General features: G+C 39.6%; 2 pseudogenes across 1 annotated transcript; one reads left to right on the plus strand and one right to left on the minus strand.

The window, feature by feature from the left end:
• The first annotated feature begins 3,436 nt into the window (after positions 1 to 3,436).
• LOC147321381 (uncharacterized) lies at positions 3,437 to 5,136 on the plus strand (annotated as a pseudogene). Its single transcript, XR_015130866.1, has 2 exons — positions 3,437 to 3,742; positions 4,257 to 5,136. The product of XR_015130866.1 is annotated as an uncharacterized LOC147321381 (transcript).
• Positions 5,137 to 6,449: 1,313 nt separating this feature from the next.
• LOC147321382 (uncharacterized) lies at positions 6,450 to 8,305 on the minus strand (annotated as a pseudogene).
• Between the last annotated feature and the right edge of the window lie 8,848 nt (positions 8,306 to 17,153).

The following is a 17,153-nucleotide window of genomic DNA, read 5'->3' on the forward strand; positions in this document are numbered from 1 at the left end:
ACACGTCTGGCACTGCGGGATTTGATTCCCTGCCGTTGTAGTGTGTTACTGATGGTGACCTTTGTTACTTTGGTCCCAGCTCTCTGCAGGTCATTCACCAGGTCCCCCCGTGTGGTTCTGGGATCTTTGCTCACCGTTCTCATGATCATTTTGACCCCACGGGATGAGATCTTGCGTGGAGCCCCAGATCGAGGGAGATTATCAGTGGTCTTGTATGTCTTCCATTTTCTGATGATTGCTCCCACAGTTGATTTTTTCACACCAAGCTGCTTGCCTATTGTAGATTCACTCTTCCCAGTCTGGTGCAGGTCTACAATACTTTTCCTGGTGTCCTTCGAAAGCTCTTTGGTCTTGGCCATGGCGGAGTTTGGAATCTGACTGTTTGAGGCTGTGGACAGGTGTCTTTTATACAGATGATGAGTTCAAACAGGTGCCATTCATACAGGTAACGAGTGGGGGACAGAAAAGCTTCTTACAGAAGACGTTACAGGTCTGTGAGAGCCAGAGATTTTCCTTGTTTGAGGTGACCAAATATTTATTTTCCACCCTAATTTACGTATAAATTCTTTACAAATCCTACCATGTGAATTCATGGATTTTTTTTTTCACATTCTGTCTCTCACAGTTGAAGTGTACCTCTGGTGCAAATTACTGACCTCTGTCATCATTTTAGGTGAGGAAACTTGCACAATCGGTGGCTGACTAAATACTTTTTTGCCCCACTGTATGCAGAAAATGGGAAACATCAGAAACTCTTGAAATCTACTACATACTAACTATTACCCCTGATAGTACCCCCTAAACCTGAAGATGGTGCTATATGTGTGAAAACTGAAAAGAGAAGATATAGGAGTGACAATTGTTCAAATTACTAAGCAAATATGACAATTAATTTCTGAAGACCACCTTAACTAATGTGACCAAATAGAAAAAGTGGCACTTGAAGAAGTGGCATTAGATTCAAGAGAAACTGCATGTTTTGTGTATGAGATTCAGGAGAGGGGAGGATGCAGTTGTTTAAAAGACAACGTGCAAAGAAATAAAGTGTTTTTTTGGCTTCTGAGTTTTACAGCTGGAGTGGACGAGGCTAAGCATCAGGCTTTCAAATGAATTAAAAGTCTGTCTGGGTCTTTGGTTGATTAATAGGCTGGTGTGAAAGATTGCTGCCACACCGCCCCCTCGGCCTGTGCTTCGAGATTTCTGGTAGTTAGAATGACTCGGGGGTGTTGATTCATTTAAACTAACATAATCATCCTGCTGCAACCAGGTTTCTGTAAGGCAGAGTAAATCGATTTGTTGATCAATTATTAAGTCATGTACTAACAGAGACTTGGAGGAGAGAGACCTAATATTTAATAATCCACATTTCATTGTTTTACTCTTTGGTTCAGATGTGGATACTGTATTGTTCTTTCTTTGTGATTTTTTATGTTTAAGTCGATTGTTGCTGGTTTTTAGTTTGTTTGTTGTCTTTTTGGGAGCTCACACAGTTACACACCGATTAAATACTGATTTTAGTGACCTCCGAATGGCGTAACTGGGTGTCATTACTGCCGACTTGAATTATGATTTTACTGAATTTACGTTTACCCTTAGCCAGCAGTTTTAAATTTCCCTCAATGTTGCCTGCTCTGGCCCCTGGAAGACAATTGACTATGGTTGCTGGTGTCTCTAGCTTCACATGTCTGAGAACAGAATTACATAGTTATGCTGTGTATTGCTTTGTATAGTTAATATATCTTTTATGAATTAACTATTTCCAGTGGCATAACCCTTTAGACATAGTAGCTATGTCATTTGTATTTCAGTTTTACTCCATGAAAAAAAACATGTACTAATTAAAAGGAGTTGGATGCTACATCCTGACTTTGCGCGGTATTTCAAGAGGAGTTTGGCTACTGCTGAATTGTGTAGCATACACACACACAAGGAGAGCAGGATAGTCTATCTAAATAAAAAACGTTTCTGGGGGAAAGCTAGAATGACTAGGGATCCAAGAGAAGGGGAAGCAGCTAAAGGCATCTGCATTTGCATTTTCATCCAGTATGCCTCCAAAATCACAGTGTTCCAATAACTGTCTCAGCTCTGCCATGAAAGCAGCCACTGAAATGGGTGTGGAATTTGAAACTGAACAGTCATGGATGGTTTCAGGCAGTGATGATTTTGCACCAACATTACCAGTTCTTTGAAGCTGAAGTCTCTGGGTTTCCAAGACATTGTTATGTTTCAACTTGGACACTCTCGCCCCGCACGCGTTGAGAGGAACTATCCTTTTCTTGCCTTCATTATCAGTGTGGTTTGCCAAAAAAAGTGTTCCAGCCTGGAGCTAGCTGAATACAAAGTGCACCCCGACTGGAAACTCCCTAGAAAACACTCACAACTGTCTTGGTTTGGCTTTTATCATCATTGTCAAAAGGTGTTAACCTCAGGATAAAGATAGTCAACAATTAGAGCCCTTATTAGGACTTTTAATGGTCTTTTTTTAGACAGTTAAGTTGGGTTAAGATAGTTTCAGTAAATAATTCTCAGTCCCTTCTGCTGCATCATTTTACACACCTCCTGCTGTTCTTGTTTTTTCTCTCGCTCTCAGTAAAAGATTTTAAGGCAAAGTTTCTCTATGACTTGTATGGAAGCCCGTTTCCGCCACTGAAAAAAAAAGGATACTTAACTCGAAATTTCGACTTATTTTCTCAAAATTTCGACTTATTTTCTCGAAATTTCAACTTAGCAACTCGAAATTTTGACTTAATAACTCGAAATTATGAGAAAAATAACTCAAAATTTTGAGTTATTTTCTCAAAATTTCGAGTTAGCTCTGCCAATCAGTAATCTATGTGAATGACGTCATTTCCTTGTTACCCGGAAGCTGAAGCCCTCAGCTACAAATGCTACAGAAATGCTAACAGTATTACAGATACGGATCATGAATTCACAAATTGCTGAGTATTTTAAGCGTGGCTTCACAAATGAGGAGATTCTTGCATTATTAGCTGAATCACATGGCATTACTATCAGCCTCCGTACACTTGAAAGGATTTTACACAACAACCGACTTTGGCGCAGAAAGAACAAAACAGAGGTGGGAGAGGTGGCAGCTTTTATACAAGCACAATTGGCAACCTCAGGACAGTGTCATGGGTATCGTTGGATGCACCAGAAGTGTTGGATGAATGGCATTGTTACTGACAGAGAAACCGTTCGTCTTCTGCTCCGTTTATTCGATGGAGAAGGTGTGGATTTGAGGTCATGTAGACGACTGTGGAGGCGAGTGTATCATAGCAGAGGCCCCAACTATGTGTGGCATATCGACGGCTACGATAAACTGAAGCCATTTGGGATTGCAATCAGTGGATGCATTGACAGATTTTCAAGGAGTGTAATATGGCTAGACGCTTACAAGACAAATAATGACCCGAGAGTAATTGCTGGCTACTTCATGGATGCCGTGATTCAACAAGGTGGTTGCCCTGATCGAGTGAGATTAGATCTAGGAACAGAAAACGTCCATGTTGCTCACATGCAATGATTTTTGCACTTTACAGACAATGAACCAGAAAGAGAGCACGTCATATTTGGAGCAAGTACAGGAAATCAACGCATTGAAAGATGGTGGCTAATCTTATGAAGCCAGTGTATCCAGTACTGGATTGAACTATTTGACAAACTAAGAGAGGATGGCCACTTCTCAGACTCTTTCTTGGACAAATCATTGGTCCAGTTCTGTTTTCTTCACATTATACAGGTGAGTTTACATAGGTGATTGTGTAAACGACATGTATTGTAACTGTTTAATTTGTAACAACTCACACGGCCTTTGTATATTATAGAAACATCAGATATATTAAAGTACACGTGAAAAGTAGTGCTTTTTAAAAAAAAACTGTTTTGTTAAAAAAAAAAAATCCACATATATATCAAGGAACACAATTATACATTATAACACATTGATTATTTATGTGTTTAGGCCTCTCTCTGTACTCGGTTAGCATTTTTGGTGGGGCAAAACTAAGTAAATAAGTATCTGTCTGTTCATGATATATATATATATGTGTGTGTGTGTGTGTGTGTGTGTGTGTGTGTGTGTGTATAGGTATGTGTGTATATATATATATATATACAGATAGATATCATTAATGTAGCTCAAAGCTACATTAATGGTGTGTAAGCTAAGAAAATCAATGTTGTGCTTTTGTACATTAACATTTTCATACTGTATGCCTGAAAATGTTTCTTTTGTTCATTTTGTTTTCATCTAGGAAGAATTAAATGAAGTTGCTTTGGCCTGGAATGACCACAGAATGCGCCCAGTCCACAACTCCTGAAGTCCTCATGGCCGACCATCTTTTATGTATGCCCTCCCAGACATTTATGGCGCGAGGGACTGTCTCAAACATGTCAATATGGACAAAGTTGAAGCCTGCCTTGAAGAATGCGTGTTCAAAGACTTTCCATGTGAAGAGGATGTCTTTCATCTCTGTGTAGAACTCATGTCAGAACATAACCTGGACTTCTCAGATGATGTGTTTCATACAGTGGATCTGTATGTAAAGCTAAGGCAGTTGATGCTTACTGAGTTGGAGCTTTTGCCTTAAAGGTTAGACATCGTTATGCATTTTTAATGCTGTATTTTCATTTTTTACTGTAAACTTTTATGAGTTATTAATTTTTGGATGGTTGTCGTTTTTGGGGCACACATACATGGGTTTTGAGGGCCTGAAAATGTATTTCACAAACAGGGCCAATTGAAAAATGCTATAAAAATTGTATTTAATTTTTGGAGGGGTTTTTTTTTTTTTTTTTTTTTTTTGGATGGTTTATTTCAATTAACAAACCAACTTTTTGTTTTAAAAGCCTTATTATTAAAACATATGTAAACATAATGTCTGTTAGACCTGCTATTTGGAGGATATGCAGCGCATGTCACCTTGGAATTATGATTTCAACTTTTTGTAAATATGCTTTTTCATCTTTCTTTTTATTTGAGTAATTATTGATGTTTTGAAATATCTGGTTATGTAGCAGTAAAAAAAATTTTTTTCACTGTCATTTTTTTTCACTGCTGAGACTTTTTATATATACTGACTGTTTTCCTGATTATGGGCAGTATAATTATATATTTTTTAGCATATGGATAACCTAACTAAGTGAGATTTATGGGCCTATGGTTTTTCTTTTTTGGATTGTGCCTCAGAATAATAAAAACCCAGAAATTACCAAAATGAAAGATGTAATTTGTCTCATTGAACACTTTATTATAAAACACAGATCTTTTGCCATCATCTTATCTTAAAACAAAATAACTGTACTGTATTTACAGTAACATAAAAAACCTTAAAGTATTCTTATAAAAAGCTAATTGCCAGCACAAGACTTGGAAAAAGTACGACAATACACTCAACAAAAATATGCAATATGTTTTGCAAAAATTCAATAATTATTAAAAATACAAAAAGAATGGGACAATAAAAAGAGATTGAGGATAATATGGCAAGATCTGATAACAATATCCTACAATTAAAGAATAAGAACGTGTGGTCTAAAACCACTATGAAGCAAATACATTAGGCTCAAACATGAAAACCAAAATATAGGAAAATATCTTTTAAATAACTACCCCATTGGCTATGCAGTTTTGAAAAAGGGGGCTATGATACACAAGGGTTTTTTTCCATTACAAAAATCAGGAAAAGCCAACCAAAAATCAACCTTCAGCTAAGCAATTGCTGATTTCACAGAAATCCAAAATAAAAGCATATAGGTGTGCCTTATGGCCATTCAATTTAGCAAAAGTCACCATAACCCAGATGGCTAAACAGAACTGTACAAACATAACTGTAATAAAATACAATGATATAGTAAAACCTGACTTGTAAACTGTAAAATGTGTGCACGATGATAAAACATGTAGGAGATATTGCATATATCTCCTACATGTACTATATACTACATATTGCAGGGGTCTCAATCTCTAATTTTCTGGTGAACCACTACAATACATGTCATCTTGTGACATTACATTAATAAAATTTGACAAATTAAAATTAACCTAATGCATTTTTTAAAGTTGATTTTGGATTCAAATAATAGAAAAAATGAATAAAAGGTGGAAAAACTGCTTTCATTGTTCACATGCACACATGCTGACTGAGGAAATGGGAATGCTTATAAATGGTCTCCAGACTCTGAGACCTCTGCAGAAATGCATTTCACAAGTGTTTAGAAAAATATTGCCTCAGTTGTAATAGGAAAACACAGAAACACAAAGAAGTACCTCAAATTGCATTACAGTGGTATTTCACCAAAGACTTTTTCTTGGAACTCAGTTTCTAAACACCTGAAACCTTTGCTGTGACATTCACATGGGAACACTTTAGTCTTAGTTCACAACTCAAATATAATCTGTTGTAAAACAACAATAGCCTTTAAGCCATTGTCCGTGAATCAAACCTTTATATAATGTCCATAACCCACACATTTGATTCCAACACACTGTTCATCTCCGATCTGAAGTCAGGATAGCTGTCATAATTTATCGACAGCTCCAGTACACACCCACATGTGTGTGCCACAGGTCGTCTCTGGAAACCTTTCAGTTCGTTAAACCCAATGATGATGTTCTTTCCCAGATGTAAATCTGAACCTGTGCAAAACCTGAGGAACAAACACAAATGTTCCTTCTCAGCATTCTTCACATATGTAGTTAGATATTTCTGAATCAGCTTCTGGTGAGCCGTCATTGTTTCAGGGAAAGTGAGACACTTGAGAACTTTTCTCAGAGTTGGTTGGAGGGTTTCATAAACTGAAGATAGATCACAAAGGCTTTCCCATGCAGTGCTGAGTGTTCTTGCCCACTGTTCAATAACATAGGCAGGCTCTTGGACAAGTGTTTTGTGTGCAAGCTCCAATAGGACTTCAGTGGCATTGCAGGCTGTTGGTATCTTTCTGCAGCTGTGGTTATCAAGTATGTCTATAAGTTCTTCTTGGTCCACGGTGCTAAAGTCTGATCGCCACGCCTCTAACACTGTACGTCAGAGTCAGGCATGAACTTAAGGAAATTCTCCACAATATCACTCTTTACATATCCAAAGGCAGCTTGTTCCAGAATGGCAGGTGCAATTTTCACAGGCAGATATTTCTCTCTAACCCATCCAAATGCAATGATTCTGCCCACACTCTCCCATTCCGGTTGCCCAAGATCATGCCTTAAGAAGGGCACTTTTTAAACGTTTCCAGTGGTGCACTGGCCATAGAATTCTTTCCAGAATTCTGAAAGACAGTCTCTCACAACTCCCCCATCGTCATGGGCCATTTCAGGTGTTCCATCAGGCAGTAAGACCTGGATTTTGATGTCGACATCTTCAAGGTCCTTATCACTAAAATGTGAAATGAGCTCTGACATTACCTGCCCTCTGTGGACCACCACTACCGTCCTCACTCTCTCACTGGATGGACCAGGTTGTGGAGAAAAAATCTGGGTGTCATCCAAATTTATTGGCTCACTGTCAGAAAAGGGGCCAACAAAAATAATGTCACTGCTGTGAGAAGTGTTAGCGCTTAGAGACTGCGTGGAAGATTGTGGAAGGTTATCGTTTGGAGTGTCTTCAATGTATGTCACATCATGGCTGATTGTTTCAAATGGAGCAGATGTTTGGACTGTAGTGACAGTAAAAGAAGAGGTTTGGTTTTGAGGACTCGCTTCAATTTCTAAAGATGGATGCAAACCTGGGTTGGAGCTCTGAAGGCTGTCATTTTGTTTTTTCTTTGTGGTGAGGTAGAACCTGAGGATATTAAGTTTTGTGACATGATAAAGTTCTCCTACTGTCAATGCATCATCGACTATCATCTCTTGATAATCCTTCAGATCACAGTCAAAATCTGTTAAGGGCCCCTGAATGTTTCCTCCATCTGGAAAGAACAGGCCTGTTGCAACCTGTAATATGTCCCTTTTCTTGGCATCCTTGCAAATGTCTATTTTTCTTGTTCCTCCTCCTCGTCTAGCTCTAACCTGCTTGAAAACCTCAGTGTCTTCATCATAATGCATCCATCCTATTTCTATTTTTCTATTTCTCTTCAGAGCATTTCTTTTATGGGTTGTTTGGGAATGTTCTTCTTGCCGTGTGCTACTGCCATCCTCTTCAGATAATTTTCTTTTGGACAGTTTGGATTTCAGCCGTTCAAAAAGCGCTGACTTGCGGCTGCTGCCCCTCCGTCTGCAAAATCCAAATACTGCTAGACGATCACCGTATGATGGCAAATAAGTCTTCAGCTCCTCATCTGTCATTAGACTTATGACACTGGCATCAATCTAAAGATGGAAAAATAATTTAATTTATTGAAACAACCAGCCTTGAAAATACAATCCTATTTTTAACTTAAGAACAATGAGGAAAAGTTGCATTTCAACCAGTATCTTGTTGGAATTAAGTACCTTCTCATTCTCCAAGGTCTGTATAAAGTCTCCCATGCTGTAAGGAAGGATGTAAATTAAAATTACAAAATTAAAATAAAGCCACCATATTATCATCAAAGTATCTGTGCCTACCTACATTATGAGCTCTGACTATGGTGGAGAAGTGGGAACTGCATTTTTAAGTGTCCATTTGCATTGTAACTACAATCAGCATCACAATACAGTCAATCCCACATTTTCTCAGTTGTCTGGTTACAGTTTCATTGGTTTTGTTCCTTTTTTATATATTCAGTCATATTCCCTGTTTTGGGTGATTTGTGATTTTGTTTTATACAGTGCTGTACACTTATTACACATGTTTTCAGCAAAACGTCTGTTTCATCAGACATAACAGGTGTCATTAGCGTGTAACAGAAACCTTATAGGTACCTTTGGTTAACCCTGACGTTGCATGCTATTCAACTTTGTACGTAACAATCGCGGTCACACTGTTTTTGTATACCTTTTATCCAGTTATCATTTGTAGGAAGGCATTCAAAACTGAAGAACCTGGCGCCATTTGTTGTTAATACAGTAGCTCATGACACGATCCAGTTTTGAGTGCGCACCCCTTTGCGCCATATCCTTCCGGGTAACAAGGAAATGACATCAGCCACGTAGATTTCTTATTGGCAGCGCTAACTCAAAATTTCGAGTTATTTTTTCAAAATTTCGAGTTAATAACTCGAAATTTCAAGTTAATAAGTCCGAATTTCGAGAAAGTAACTCGAAATTTCGAGAAAATAACTCGAAATTCCGAGTTATGGATCTTTTTTTTTTTTTATGGCGGAAACGGGCTTCCATAGACATGACATAGAGACACTGAAGTCAGTCTGAGTCTTTGAGATTCAGTTACTGTAAATATCACTTTTCCGAATGTATAATGAACTTCGGTAACATGTTAAGATTGAGCAAGGGTTGACGTTATCATAACACGTTCATATCCTAAAGGCTAGCCAATGTATCCTCTGCTAAAGAAGGCTATTAAGGAAACACTGGAGAATTTTCCTTTGTAAATTTCTCAATAGAGAAATTGATAGCGGTCGTAGGGAAAACTGATACAAAGTCAATATAATATGAGGGGACATCAATGTCAAAAATATACATTTAATGTTGTGTAATATACTGGGATATCTATAATTAGACCTATTTTTTATTACAGGCATTTTGCAAAACATTGTATCCTTGTTGTGTTAATATAGTTTAGTTGGTTACTGTTCTTACTATTTTGGAGCAACTGTGAACACATAAAATAAATAAAATAAAAGTAAACTAGCTAATTCTAATAAACAATGAAGACATAATTCAAACCACAGCATTCCTACAACTTCTAATCTGTTAGAATAATAAAGGCATTAGAAAAAGAATCCTACATCTCAACTTACAAAAGCATTAGAACAAAAGCTCCAAGCAACTCCAAGGATTCCAAGCTCAAAAACAACCCAAAGCCATAGGATCATGTGATAAAACTAAATAAAATAACATAAAAGCAGCACATTGGTGTCATGGTCCTGGGTAGTGTGACCCAGTGTTGAGTTTTATGTATCTTTTGTATTCATTTATGCTTTAGCTTAGTTTGTCTAGTTAATTTCTAGGGTGCTGTTTAGCCCTTTGTTTCTTAGTTGTTTATGTCATCTCCCCCTGTACTCAGTCTCCCTGGTTCGTGCGTCTACCTGTCATGCGTTATATCTGCGTGGTTATGTTAAGTTCATGTCATGTCTCCATGTTTCCTGTTTTACTTTGAAAGTCTGTATTCACTGTCAGTGTATTCAGTTTCACTTCTCCTGTCCTGTCGTTAGGTTCATGTGTGTCAGCTGTGCTCCCATGTGTGGCCACTTCCCCTGATCATATGATTGTTGGGTTTTTCTCTGTATCTATGAAGCGCCTTGAGGCGACTTTTGTTGTGATTTGGCGCTATATAAATAAAATTGAATTGAATTGAATTGAATTGATCATCCCTCATGTGTATTTAGTCTCTGTGTTTCATGCAGTCTGTGTTTCCCACCCTCCATGTTTTCATGCCCAGTCTTTTGTATTCTTAGCCATAGCTTTCTGAGTCTTCATAGTTTAACAGTAGTGATGGGCAGATGAAGCCTCATGAAGCACTGAAGCTTTTCATCCAATTGGTTCACCCCAACGCGAAGCTTCTTGAAGCTTCATTTGCTCTAGCAGAACACCTACTGGACGTAAAAATATTAGTTGGCATGAATTTGAAGAGTGTGGCATTTTGCACACAGCCTGTAAATGTCAACAACAATGGGAGTGTGTAAAACATCTATATTGTAGTGATGGCAGTATACTGTGTATATTTATGCTGGCAGTACGGAAAGACAATAAAAACAAAGCACAAATATAAATATCACACACGTCACTTATTGCATTGTATGATATTGTTATATCATTTAGTAACATTACAGCATGCTATATTATCATGGCATTTGATGGCTCACCTGGTCTTGCTCTACAATCGGTGTCCCCCTTATTCTCATGCAAAGCTCTGTAGTGCCTAAGCATGGATGAGGTGTTGTTGTTATATCCCAGCTCCCTGGCACATAGCAAACACTTCACCTTGTACAAAAGTAAGGACAGCTTAACATAAATTGTATTGCACCATCAGTATTATGAAAATACATCTTCTGTAGAAATTTACACACCTTGTTGGGAGATATAAGCTCAAAATGTTCCCACACAGGGGAGGATATCCTTCTCTTCTTAGCTGGCTCCATTCTCTCCTGACTTTCTCTCCTGACTCTCCTAAACCTCCAAACTCTCTCCAATCTGTCTCTAACTCTCACTAACCGCAACTCTCCATCAAACACCCACATTTTGAATGGGGTCTGAGGGGTTTATATCGCTGTCATAGCTCGCGGCAAAGTTCGAACCGCTTCCTGAACCAGTCACGTGGTACAGCCGGGCAGCGAGGCTTCGGACGTCATCATTTTCAGCTCCTCCCATAAATGAAGCAAGCCTCGATACGCGCTTCGCGGAAACGCCCCCTCCATTACTCGACACACACTTCGAAGCCTCGATACAGAACGTCACATCACTATTTAACAGTATCCGTTTCCCAGTTTAATTTAGTTCAGTTTTGTCACGGTCTTTCTGCTTTGTGTGAGACCTGTCTTCAGCCATAATAAAGGCTCACTTTCAGTTTAAGGTCTACTCTCTTGTGTTTGCACCTGGGTCCACCACACGCACCACCGCACGGTCTGTCTCCTCAGATCGTGACACATTGGTATGTAAGAAGCATAGTAACCTGTCAGTAACCTGAGCAGAAATTGTGCTTCCTTTCTTAAACACTGCCAGTTAAAAATCACGCTCATGCATTTCTTTGCTTGTTTTGGTATTATACTCATAACCTTACATTAAATAATTGCAAAACATCATAGCCTAACATAAATTTGCTGAACACTCAGTTCAGTTGTTTGTTAGATTTAGTGAACTGAGATACGTTACACAAATAAAGATGTGTTGCTATAGCAACAGCGGAGAAACAGAAGGAATGGTCCACAAAATGAAATTCAGTCACCGCTGGAAATAACTTCAAGTAACAGAATCTTTCTTTCTCTTCACCCCTAACGCCCACCATCACTGAGTCCACAACAAAACGTCTGTCCTTGCATCACCTCTCACATGTAGCTTTGTTGCAACCTGCAGTACAATTTGTTGGCTGTCACTTCTACAAGCTTTTTCTTCAAAGAAGGAAACAAAGGAAACCATGACAACAACATTCAATGATGTGCTCTTTTCAAAAGAGGTGGTGGAGCTGTGGACCAATCTCTCTAGTAGTGAGAGCTTACTCTTCCCTATTCAATATTTCTGCACAATTCCTATCTCTGATTTGTTTAGTTAAAAATTTATGACACCAATTGTGTGGAATGGGTGACATATGCAGTTTTTTGGGCCAAAAATGTTTTGTCTTAGGACAAGGATCATTGCTGCAAATCAGCTGCAGTTTATCAGTACATGGATCATATGTGAAGTGTATGGCATTTGTGATGTATGTGCCTACACATGCCATGGCATTGTAAAGCGCTTTGGGTGCCTTGAAAAGCGCTATATAAATCCAATCCATTATTATTATTATTTTTATTATTATTATTATTATTATTATTATTATTATTATTATTATTATAACCCATGCCAAATCCAACCTCATGGCTTTTGGGCCACGTCTGACGAACACATTTGTCAATGCCATAATTTAGCCATAAGAGCCAAACTAGCTAAGATTAGGAAGCTAAAGAGAATTCTCAGGTACTTTTAAAGGAAGCATACTAGTATATAATTATTTTTTTTTAAATATGTGGCCCCACCTTGTAGCAAGAGGAGGGGTTTGTGTATACGTGGTCCTCCAGTGAATGTGAATAGAGAACAGTGAGATCCCTATGGCATAACAAAGAAGAGCCAACTCCACAGGACAAGACTCAGCCATACATCTGCACCTAAAGGATAAAGGTCACTCTTTCGAGGATGCCAGTGCTCACCTTTGGACAGAAAAGACAGTGGGTTTGAAAGAGGATTAAAAAAAGTAATCTATGTCAACTGTTAAAAACTATCTTTGAACAGAAGGGGTGGCTTACGACACCAATCGCCTGTCTTCTACAATCTGAGTTCTTTGGTTGAAACACCCTGTCTTTGTGTGATGCAGAAAAGGTGAACGGTTGGTCTCTACATGCATGGAGGAGGAGGTGTGATGTTTTGCTGGTGAAACTGGCACACTGAACCAGCATGACTAATACAGCATCTTGTAGCAACATGCCATTCCATCTGGTTTGTCTTTAGCTGACCCATCATTTATTTTTCAACAGGACAATGACCTCAAACACACCTTCAGGCTGTGTAAGGGCTATTTGACCATAAAAGAAAGTGATGGAGTGCTGCACCAGATCACCTGCCCTCTACAGTCACCTGACCTAAACCCAATGGAGATGGTTTGGGATTAGATGGACCGCAGAGTTAAGGCAAAAGGGCCAACACGTGCTCAGCATCTCTGGGAACTCCTTCCAGACTGTTGGAAAACCATTTCAAGTGACGACCTCACGAAGCTCATCCAGAGAATGGCAAGAGTGTGCAAAACAGTAATCAAGCAAAGGGTGGCTATTTTGAATAATCTAAAGTTAGTTAGTTATTTCACCCTTTTTGTTTACTACATAATTCAGTCTGTGTTCATTCGTAGTTTTGATGCTTTCAGTGAGAATCTACAATAATAAAGAAAAACTATTAAATGAGAAGCTGTGTTCAAATTTTCGACTTGTACGGTATATATACCGGTTGTACTTGGGTTGTACTAGAAATGATGATATCTCCACCAAGAGACCTGATGTCTTGTCTCCCCCTTGCCATACCATTTGTTGTATCGCATCAATCTCCAGTTGTGATAGCAGTGGAAAACATCAGGAGTTTCACAGAAGGTTCAGTCATTACTGTAGAGAAGGAAGAGAGGGGGGAAACACACCCTCTGGGGGAGGCTGGCGTTGACTGTCTGTTTGTGGGATGTGGTGCTCCTCAGCCTCACCTGCTGCTTCCTGTCCATCATGTGATGGCCACAGTAAGCTTGGTGAGCTTCTGGTGGAGGATGTCTGGGTGACGGTGTTGAAGCCCAAGCTGAAGTCCATGAACAGGATGGCATATGTCCCTGGTTGGTCAATGTGTAGGATGTAGTGCAGACTAATACTGACTGCATCCTGCAACTTCTACCAGGTGGGTCAGCACCAGTCTTTCGTAGGACTTCATGATCACAGACGTCAGGGTGACAGGCCTGTAGTCATTTAATCATGTGATGGTGGACTTTGAGACTGGGATGATAGTGGAGTGTTTAAGCAGGAGGGCACGTCACATAGCTTCAGAGATCTGCTAAAGATCTTGGTGAAGATGGGGCAAGTTGGCTGGCAAAGAATCAGGTCCTGGAGCCTTCTGGCTTTTCTCTTTCTGGATGAGCAGACACACATCCTCACAGATCCAGACCCCTGTAGCTGGTGATGTGCTGCAGGCCTCTCTAAACTGATGTCGAGTCAGAGTTAGCTGAAAAGGCTGTTTTGTAGGTTCTCACTGTAGCTCTTCTTTAAGTTAGATTATCCGGGTTGATGAGAACTAGGGAAAAAATACCTAGAGAGGATTGTCCAATGTTTAAGAGGTCCTCTCTATTGAAAGTAATAAGAGGATAACGAGAAAGAGAGATCCCCATGCTTGATTTCTTGTATCGCTCATCCCTAATTTTATATACTCTGATACAGTGAGCCCTCCAGCAGTGGCTTATGGTCATTGCATATTTTATAAGCTGTCCTTTTAACGTGAACAGTTCTGTATCTAAGAGACACAGAATCTATCTATCTATCTATCTATCTATCTATCTATCTATCTATCTATCTATATAGAGATGTAGATAGAGAGATGTAGATAGAGAGATGTAGATCTATAGATATTTTTTAACAAAACTGTACTATCATAAATGTGTGTTCTGTTGTTAACTGTGGCCAGGGGGCCGCACAGAGTCTAACAAGCTTTGCTCAAATTCACCAGCTTCATTCTGCAGTCAATATCTGGGATCAATATGTTTTATATTCAGTATGTGTATTGGGCTTATTGCATCACCATTTTTGTCTAGAATTTTCTTAAATAGTGAGAAAAGACCATTAGATGCCCTTTTTTCTTGGGTGTATCAAGAAAGTGAAGTGAGTGAAGAAGTAAAATAAAAGATATAAGGGATAAGCATCAAATCATATACAGGCCCTGTTCCCATTTTGATTGTCTGTACGTGACTGGCCCACTGTCAATTAATAAATCTCAGATAAAAAAACAAAACAACCCATTGTGTAAAGACTTTTAGCACTGAAAGCACTGACAGACATTTGGCACTTTGTTATAACTAGCCCATTAATGTGACCTTGTGGATTTGTCTGCATAGGTTCAGTCAACAGATATTGCTTTTCAGAGGCCAGCTGCATATTAGCTGAAAACACCAGTTTCACCTCATTTGGGATTGCTGATACTCCCCTGATGCAGACACCACTGCTGATGAGTGTGTGTTTGGCCCAGAGCTCATGGCCAGAACCCCTAGATTCATGCCATCCTTATATTTAATGATGTATTGCCGAACAAAAGCTAACATCCACTCTGGCCAACCCTGCTACAAACTGTTGGCTGTTTTAAATGTCATTCTAATTATCCATGTCTTTGGCACTGAATGCAAAAGTAAATATATGTGGCCTCTCCAGTCACTCTCCGTATCTTCATCACTCCTACTGTGATTAAATATCACACATTTTCAATAAGGTGGACTACCCCAGGTGCCTAGGATTATTGCAGCATAACTAAGGTGGGGGAGCTAACTATAAGCTTTATTAAAGAGGAAACTCTAATCCTAAAAGTAGGATGTCTGTCTCCCAAATCCAAACTGGTATCTGGCTTCACAGAAGAGAGGCCTGAGAACTGAAGGCTCTGCCTCCCATTCAATGTTTAAATACCCAGGGAACCCAGGGAAGTAGGCCTGCAGGCTAAGGGTGAAGTGTTGGAGTGATATGGTAGGTATTTAAGATGAGGTATTTATTTAAGCCTGTTATTCAAAGCCTTGTACAGTGGGGCAAAAAAGTATTTTGTCAGCCACCGATTGTGCAAGTTCCCCCACTTAAAATGATGACAGAGGTCAGTAATTTGCACCAGAGGTACACTTCAACTGTGAGAGACAGAATGTGAAAAAAAATCCATGAATTCACATGGTAGGATTTGTAAAGAATTTATTCGTAAATTAGGGTGGAAAATAAGTATTTGGTCACCTCAAACAAGGAAAATCTCTGGCTCTCACAGACCTGTAACGTCTTCTGTAAGAAGCTTTTCTGTCCCTCACTCGTTACCTGTATGAATGGCACCTGTTTGAACTCATCATCTGTATAAAAGACACCTGTCCACAGCCTCAAACAGTCAGACTCCAAACTCCGCCATGGCCAAGACCAAAGAGCTTTCGAAGGACACCAGGAAAAGTATTGTAGACCTGCACCAGACTGGGAAGAGTGAATCTACAATAGGCAAGCAGCTTGGTGTGAAAAAAATCAACTGTGGGAGCAATCATCAGAAAATGGAAGACATACAAGACCACTGATAATCTCCTTCGATCTGGGGCTCCACGCAAGATCTCATCCTGTAGGGTCAAAATGATCATGAGAACGGTGAGCAAAGATCCCAGAACCACACGGGGGGACCTGGTGAATGACCTGCAGAGAGCTGGGACCAAAGTAACAAAGGTCACCATCAGTAACACACTACAACGGCAGGGAATCAAATCCCGCAGTGCCAGACATGTTCCGCTGCTGAAGCCAGTGCATGTCCAGGCCCGTCTGAAGTTTGCCAGAGAGCACATGGATGATACAGCAGAGGATTGGGAGAATGTCATGTGGTCAGATGAAACCAAAGTAGAACTTTTTGGTATAAACTCAACTCGTCGTGTTTGGAGGAAGAAGAATACTGAGTTGCATCCCAAGAACACCATACCTACTGTGAAGCATGGGGGTGGAAACATCATGCTATGGGGCTGTTTTTCTGCCAAGGGGACAGGACGACTGATCCGTGTTAAGGACAGAATGAATGGGGCCATGTATCGTGAGATTTTGAGCCAAAACCTCCTTCCATCAGTGAGAACTTTGAAGATGAAACGAGGCTGGGTCTTCCAACATGACAATGATCCAAAACACACCGCCCGGGCAACAAA

The sequence above is a fragment of the Aulonocara sp. 'chitande type north' Nkhata Bay genome, linkage group LG9, assembly GCF_057382095.1.
Source record: "Aulonocara sp. 'chitande type north' Nkhata Bay isolate Kocher_YH1m ecotype deep benthic linkage group LG9, A_spYH_male_GT1.1, whole genome shotgun sequence".
NCBI lineage: Eukaryota > Metazoa > Chordata > Actinopteri > Cichliformes > Cichlidae > Aulonocara > Aulonocara sp. 'chitande type north' Nkhata Bay.